The following is an 8,280-nucleotide window of genomic DNA, read 5'->3' as shown; positions in this document are numbered from 1 at the left end:
CCTTGTACCCATTCCAGGCTGGTGTACAGAAGTCCCCCAAACCATTGTTCCAGACAGTTTACTAGCTACCCTAGAGGATGAACTAAATTCCATACTTGCCTATGCCACCATCTTGCCCAGCCTCACAAACTCTATATGGTTATTCTTAATATTTCTGGGTCTCCTCTGAGAATCTGATAAAAAGTTAAACACGCACCCAACAAAACCAAAACAAACCAAGCCAAGCCAAACCAAACCTTTGAGATGACTGAGTGTGATCATCTTATTTTATAGAAGTGTAATAGTTGCTTAGGGAGGGAAATGATTTGCTAACATAGTGGTGGTGACATGATAGTTACCGATGATGATTGTCATGATGTTGATAGTGTTGATTATGATGATGATGATGATAACAGCATTAACTACAATTTTCTGAGTACATGATATGTTTAAGGCACTGCTCTAAGCACTTTGCATGGGTTATCTCATTCAATCTTCACATCAACCCTATGAGGCAATTACAGTTAATTTTATTTTGTCGATGAGGAAATCATGGCATATGAAAGTTATTTGCCCAAAGTTATATAGCTAGGATATGGCTGAGGGAGTAATAGAACCCAAGTCTCCTTATTTTTATTTCAGGACTTTTGTCCTATTATGTAAGGACAGAGGAAGACAGGTCCCTTTCCTCTAGAATCCTGAAATCTTTTCTCACTGATGACTCCCTTGTGAGAAGTAGGCAGCATTGCCATGTCAGTGCTTCATAGCAGTATACTCCACCTAAGGCCTCATGAGTAGTGGAAATGCCCCACCTGGGGGGTGGCTTCCCAGCTTCTATTTGTAGTGACACTTACAGATGAGGCACATTTTCTTAACAAATAAGAATCTAATGGATTAGGTTTTATCTAATTTGCATTCTACATTCACTGTGCCTCTCTCTGCCTGATGCTGCTGGCATAATTAAACTTAATGTTCTTTTAATGATGTCTTCTTAACTGAAGGATTCATATGCAATTAACATCAAATGGGGATGGGCTGTCATAGGTCCAGGGCTGTTCTTGTTGATATTCCCCCACTCCCCCCATAAGAGTTCTGGTGTCATCTTGACCAAGTGATGATGCCCAGTTGTCTGGTCAGGCAGGCACTGGTCTGACTATTGCTACAAGGATATTTCATGGCTGGTATAAGATTGTCAGTTGATGGTATCCGTGGCTGATTACATGCGATCAACTAAAGACATGTCTTCCACAAATGAGATAATCCTATCAGTGGAAGACTTTTAAGGAAGAAGAGAGACTTTTTCAGCCAGCGAGCCTCTCCTGTAAAGTGCATCCAGATCCTTTATGAGAGCCACCAGCTTCACAGCCTACCGTACAGATTTTGGAGTCTTCTGTTTCCATAGTTGCATGAGACACATTTATAAATGTCATATTTCCATATATCTCCTGTTGGTTTTGTTTCTCTAGCGAACCCTAATACACTGATCTATGTTACTCCTCAGATATCTTCCATAACAGTAGCAACTACCAGTATTTATTGTGTCTTTATTGTATGCTAGGCATTTTTATTCATTATCTTACATTACCTTCAAAAGCCCTGTGAAGTTTGATATTTTATAAATTTTATTGATGGGAAGAATGTGACTCAGATGAAAGGATTTTTTCAGCTCCAACTGCTGGAAAGTGGTGGAACCGAGATTCAAACTCCATACTTATCCATGATGCTGTGTTCCTTCTCAAATATTCACTGTTGCTGGCAGAGTAAGAGGAAGTGGTGGCCAGAATGCATAGCCCTCAGGATCTTGTTCCAATTTAGTATTTACAGTCCTATCCCTCCTCTCATCCCCTATTTCCTGCCCACCCAGTCAGCCCTCAATGCCTGTCTATTCACTGCCCCACATGTACTCATGTAACAGTCTCTGCAGTTTTGCTCCAGTGTTTCCTCTGTTTGTATTACCCTCCTCCACTCTGTCATCCCATCACAGCTGCAAGTGCCAGTTCAGATCTCACCTCTGCCAAGATTCCTTTCCCATGTCCTCGTGTTTCTTTCCCCTTGTTTTCAAAGCATATTATTCCTATTATGAATGAAAGGCTTTGACATGTTGTAACTGAGTTACTCATTCGTATCTACTGCCTGACTTGATTGTGAACTATAGAGGGTCTGTTATTCTGCCTCTTTTCCCTCACCAGGCATCTAATTTTGTGCTTCCTGGACAACGGCTCTGATGTAAGAATGATAGTCACAATACTTAACAACTAGTATGGCATTTGTACTAACCATAAGAATGAACTCTGACTATACTGGTGTGCGCATCCAGCTGACTCTGATGTACATAAAGGGAACTGAAATGACCAGTAGGAAGGACTGCTAAATGGATTTCTTGTTAGTTCTCTTAAGCTCTGCTATACTGCTCCGAAATATCTACTTCACCTCCTGATCCAAGGCGATTTCCTTTCCAGGGATTTCTCTCTGATTGCATGTCCATTTTAATTGCCATGCCTTAGAAATCTGTTCCTTTCTTCAGATGCTCCAATTCACTACAGTCTTGGGACCTTTTCTCCTCCTTTCCTTCTGGCACAGATGGTTCTTGTACCAGCCCTTTCCATGGCTGGCTCCTTTGCCTTGGTCAGCTTTCTGTTCATATATCATCTCAGAAATGTTTTACTGACTATCCCACTAAAGACCAATCGCTTACTCTACTCCCAACCAATCTGTCATACCACCTTGATTGTTTCTTTCAGAGCATCTGCTACAATCTGATTTTTTTGTTTTGTTTTACTTATTAAGTTTTTTAATTCCTCATCAGAATATACATCCCATATGATCATGGATCTTGACTATCTTATTCACAGCTATATACCCAGCTGATACCTACTGAGTGCTCAACAAATGCAATTATTTATTGAATGAATAAATAAACAAGTGATTATGTGAGTGAATGAACAGCCAAGGAAACCTCTTTTATTTGAAAATCATTATTACCAATATACCTGGGCATCTTGCTACATATAGTATTTTGCTGCAGCATATAGTGATGAACCAGGAAGCTAATCTGATGAGACACAAAATTGAAATTTTCAAGATTTGAGACAGGACTTCCCAAACGAGCCTTTGTTCTGGTGTTTGTGTATGTTTCTGCATCTTTCTGTACATCTGCTTCATTTTCCTCTCTTACCAAGTAAAAGCCCTTCCTAACCTTCTGTGCTGGGTTGAAACTGTAATATATCCCAGAAAAGCCATGGTTTTTAAATCCAATCTTGTAGGGGTAGATCTATTGTTTGGTGGGAACCTTCGATCAGGTGGTTTCCATGGAGATGTGACCCACCCAACTCAAGGTGGGTCTTAATCCACTTACTGGAGTTCTTTAAGAGAGAGGCATTTTGAGAAAGCAGAGATGCTTGGAGATAGAAATGCCCCATGAGACGCTAAGCAAGAACCCACAGAAATTGAAAGAGCCAGAACCTGGAGATACTGGGCGTCACCAGATTAGCATCCTTTAGGAAGAAAAGACAGACACAAAATAACTATAGTGCACAGGAAAACAGAAGGATTTCAGAAAAGTGACTGGAAATCAGAAAAGGGAGAGACTACTTCTCGCCTAAGTGGAGTCAGTGACTCAGTTTTCTCTTTTAAGAATCATTTTCATGAAACATAAATGGAAGCTCCCTTGGGAAAAAGAGAAAGAAAAAAAGGAATCTCTTGATTTGGAGAGAAAAGAGGTTTTCTTCAAAAAGAAGAGAAGAAAAACATGTTATCAGGTAATATAGAGAGACCACATCTAAGTCCTAAGCCAACAAGTTCTACTTTACATTTTGGCACATAAGCTGGTGCATTATTTAAATGTATTTGTACTACATATATTTAAAAGACAACTGTGATTATTTCACTGATGATTTAGATTCAGGAATTTCTCTATAAATGCTGCTTTAAAAACAAGGTAGATTTCAGTTTGGGGGTTGTATTAATTAGGGCATACTAAATCATAGTAACAGACCCACAAGTGTGATGGTTCGACAAAATAGACATGATTTCTGGCTCATGTAAGAGGGGCAGTTCTCATGGGTGGGGGGGCAGAGAAGCTTCCTGCTGTATACAGTGGTCCAGCCTGTGTGGAGATTTTCTATGGGTCACGCCTAGAATTGGCATGCATCCTTTCAGCTCATCTCTCTTTGGCTAAACTCAGTAACATGGCCACAGCTAAGTACAAGGGAGGCTCAGAATATAGTCTATTTCTAAGAAAAAGAGAAAATGGATTTTGGTGAACAGCTTGCATTTGCTACCATTTCTTTAAAAAAAATCTAGAAATTAGGAAGGCAGTATAAAAGATTTTGCTATTTTATTTCACATAAGAAACACTATTATAAAATGTAACCACTTATATTCTGAACCGTCAGAAAGATCATCTATTTTTTTCTTTCTTGTTTAAATCTAAGAATTTCAGAGGTGGAAGGGACCTAAAATTTCTTAGACCTTAATTTTCAGATGAAGCCCAAGGAGGTTTGCTCAGAATACTTAAATCTCTTGTTGGGCCATCTGTCATCTCAACCTCAATGGGAAAGGAACATCTAGATGGAAAAATACAGGATTTATATTTGGAAGTTAAGAAGAGACTCACACTCAACAACCATTCAGAATCATAGACTCTTGACATTAGAAGGGAATGCAAACTGACCTTTACTCCAGGTGTTTCCTCTGTGGCATCTCAAATAGTTGTCCATGCTCTATTCAAACCAAGTCCTTTCCTTATTTTATCTAACAACCTTTTGGAGAATTAGTCATTCCCAGGCAGTGTACTGTGGAGTTCTAGGGTCCCACAAAAGGGTGTCTGGGTTATTTGGGGTTGTTAGAAGGAGGGCCACATAATGACTTTTGGGGACCCCTTCCTCCATAAAAATATTAAAAATTATATTTTATGCCAGCATTGTTATACAGATGAATATATTAATATTACACGGGCGGGCCGCGGTGGCTCAGCGGGCAAAGTGCTTGCCTGCTATGCCGGAGGACCTCGGTTCGATTCCCGGCCCCAGCCCATGTAACGAAAACGGAGAAACAAAATACAATAAAAACAAGAAAATGTTTAAAAAAAAAGATGTTTCCCTTTCTTCCTCTCTTCCTTCCTTCTATCCTTCCTTCCTTCTCTCTGTCTTTCCTTTAAAAAAAAAAAAAAAAAAAAAAAAAAAATATTACATAGGAAAATATTTTATTTGATCTAAAAGTTCACTTATTTTCCTTGTGGTTTTAGAAGAAATTAAAGCAATTTCACGAACTTCTGAAAGTATTGTGAGCTCTGGGCACTACACCCACTGTGTCTAATGAAAAATTTGGCCCCTGGGCTGAGTCTCCCCACTGCGCCCATCAGAGACTGTAAAAGTGAAAAATGTATGTCTTAGAATTGATGAGACATTGTATTTCCAAATCACAGATAAGAAAGCTTAGGATGTGAGGAAGTGACTTACAAGGTCATTTGGTAGGTGAGTGACAGAGCTGGGACCACTCTTCCCACATTCCATGCCTTTTCCACTCGTCCATCCACCTACCCATCTGTTTGTTCACTCACACATTCCATGTTTAGTGAGACCTGCTCTGTGTCAGATACACTACACCATAGCATCTCATGCCCCTTGATCTTCAGGACCAATGCAAATATTGTCATGTTCATTTCATAGTGGGGCCAACTTGCTCTCGGAGAGGTTGGGGAAGGGGATTCTCTGTACTCTTCTTGCTCCAGAAAGCCAGAATTTAAGCTCTGTAATATCACTTCTGGTACCAGCACCTCTTGAGCCTGGTATATAATGAATAGCTTTTATTTATTTATTAACTTTTTTTTGTATAGTATAACATATATATACAAAGCATAGAAATAAAAAAGCAATAGTTTTCAAAGCACTCTCCAACAAGTGGTTATAGGATGGATCCCAGAGTTTGTCATGGGCTACCATACGATCCTCTCATATTTTCTCTTCTAGCTGCTCCAGAATATAGGAGGCTAGAAGGCTTAAATTTTTTTTATGATCACAATCAACTTTTTCCCCTTCTGTTTTTGTGAAAAATAACATAGGTACAAAAAAAGCTATAAATTTCAAAGCACAGCACCACCATTAGTTGTAGAACATATTTCAGACTTTGCCATGAGTTACAATTCCACATTTTAGGTTTTTACTTCTAGCTGCTCTAACCTACTGGAGACTAAAAGAGATATCCATTTAATACTTCAGCATTCATATTCATTTAAGTCTTATCTTCTATGTATAACTCCACCATCACCTTTGATCTTTCCATACCTCTCTTTAGGGTTGTTCGGGCTATGGCAATTCTAAATTTTTGCTATTGGAAGTGTCTGTCACTAACATGGTATAGGGAGATGGAACTATCTGATGTAAGTTTTATTTTTTTTTAAAGATACTGTTTTTTATGACTCATGATCACATTCAATTTCTGCTTCACTCAATCAATAGAACATAACAGAGAAGGCACACATAATCAACACCATCTAGACACTTTAAAATAACTTCCATGCTTAGGTGGTAAGTGTGTACTAGGCACCATGCCTTTAGTACCGTTGGTATCCCTACTTTACAGATGGAGACACGGAGGTTCAATGAGGTCCAAGATTGGAGTCCAGCCCATCTGATTCTAGATCCCCCATTCTTAATCATTAAGCTCTTCTACCTCTTTTTTTCTGACTCTTCTCTTCTACTTTCCTTTTGAAGTTTTCCTTCTTCTTCTAGTTTTGAGCTCCATGACCAAAGATGTAAGAGGTTATACAGCTGCTGAATCAATCTAGTTATTCTGGGTCATAAGGAAGGTTTATAATTTCACTTACCATGCAATTTAGCAGGTCTTTAGTGACTGAAAAAAAAGCAAAGTATATTTTCCCCTGTGGCTCCTGGGTGGTCCATTCTCCAGAGTGCTTTCCATTTGAAGGATGCCCTGTAGGCTTCCTTGCCTGTACAGCTAGGCAGTACTGAAAGGAATTCCTGTGTTTGAACTTCTGTGGCTGGTGGCAGTTTTAAAAATATGTGCATAAAGAAGACTATTTGTTTCTAAGTCTAAGCTAATTTTCAAGATGGTGGAGTGTTATTGGCAAGCTATAGATGCATAAAGATATACATATATATTTAACAGTACGTGCAAAGGGCCCCAAACGGGCTTTTCCAAAGTAGAAACAGTGGTCCCTCTGCAGAAGAGAGGGAATAGGGGAGTTCTAATCTTTATGAAGCATATTTCTATAGGGTGTTCCTTTTTTCAATGGCCAATTGCTTTTTTTAATTAAAGAAATTAACTTCCAAGAAATGAAGACGTTGAAATGATTTTGGGTAAAGTCTTGTGGGCTCTCTGGGTTTCAGTTTTCTCATTTACAAAATGAGAAATTAAATGATCTCTAGGGGCTCTACCAAAACACTAATATTCTTAAAATCCTTTCTATCCTATTTTGTAAGGAGCAGCCTGTGTCGTCTGGCAGGTCATCAACAGGTTTAAGGGACCACTGTATTTTGATTTCAAGAGTAAATAAATTTGATTTTTTCTGCTGCCAGAAGCTGTGCAATATAGCATCTGACCTACTCATTCCACAAATACTTAACACATATGATGGGCCAGAGGGTATTTTAGGTGCAGAGGGCAGAGTGGTGAGCAAAAGAGCTGAGGTTTCAACTCTAGTGAGAAATAAAACAGAAAACAAACAAACAGAAAAGGATTAAAAAGCGATCATGGTCATGTGATAACTGATTCAGGAGCCTTTCTGAGTGGGGGGACGGGACATCTGAGACAAAGCTAAAGTAGAGAAAGGAGCAGGTGTGCAAACCACTGTGGGAAGGGCAATCCAGCAAGTAGGCGGTAAGCCTGGAATCCAGTGAGAGAGGGGTAGGTCCTGCAGATGAACTCTCCTGTGAGTCTGAAATTTGGTTAGAGCAGTGGATGCCAACTCTGATGAGGCTGTCAGCAGCCAGGATGGGGAGAAGTGGAAGCACTCCAGACAGATCCTGAAGCAGAACTGACAGGTTTTAGTAAAGGAGATGGTGAGGAGAGTAGGGAAAAGAAGGGAGGAATGAATGATATTATACAACTAAGGGACCACTGTGAACAGAGCTCTGCCAGGACTGCAGTGAAGTCTGAGAGCTCAGATCAGAATGTTAATTTCATTTAGCAGTTGCCTAAATGCTACACCTCCCTTCTCCCCACCTAGAGGTGAAGAGAGCGGAGGGGTATGCTGTGGCCTGGACCTCAGGGGAGTTTAAGGACAATTTTAGGCTGAACACCCTCATGCTATGAGGGAGCCCAAGCCATATGGAAAGGCTA

The sequence above is a fragment of the Tamandua tetradactyla genome, chromosome 20 (genome assembly GCF_023851605.1).
Source record: "Tamandua tetradactyla isolate mTamTet1 chromosome 20, mTamTet1.pri, whole genome shotgun sequence".
Classification (NCBI taxonomy): domain Eukaryota; kingdom Metazoa; phylum Chordata; class Mammalia; order Pilosa; family Myrmecophagidae; genus Tamandua; species Tamandua tetradactyla.
Note: the sequence above shows the minus strand (reverse complement) of the source record.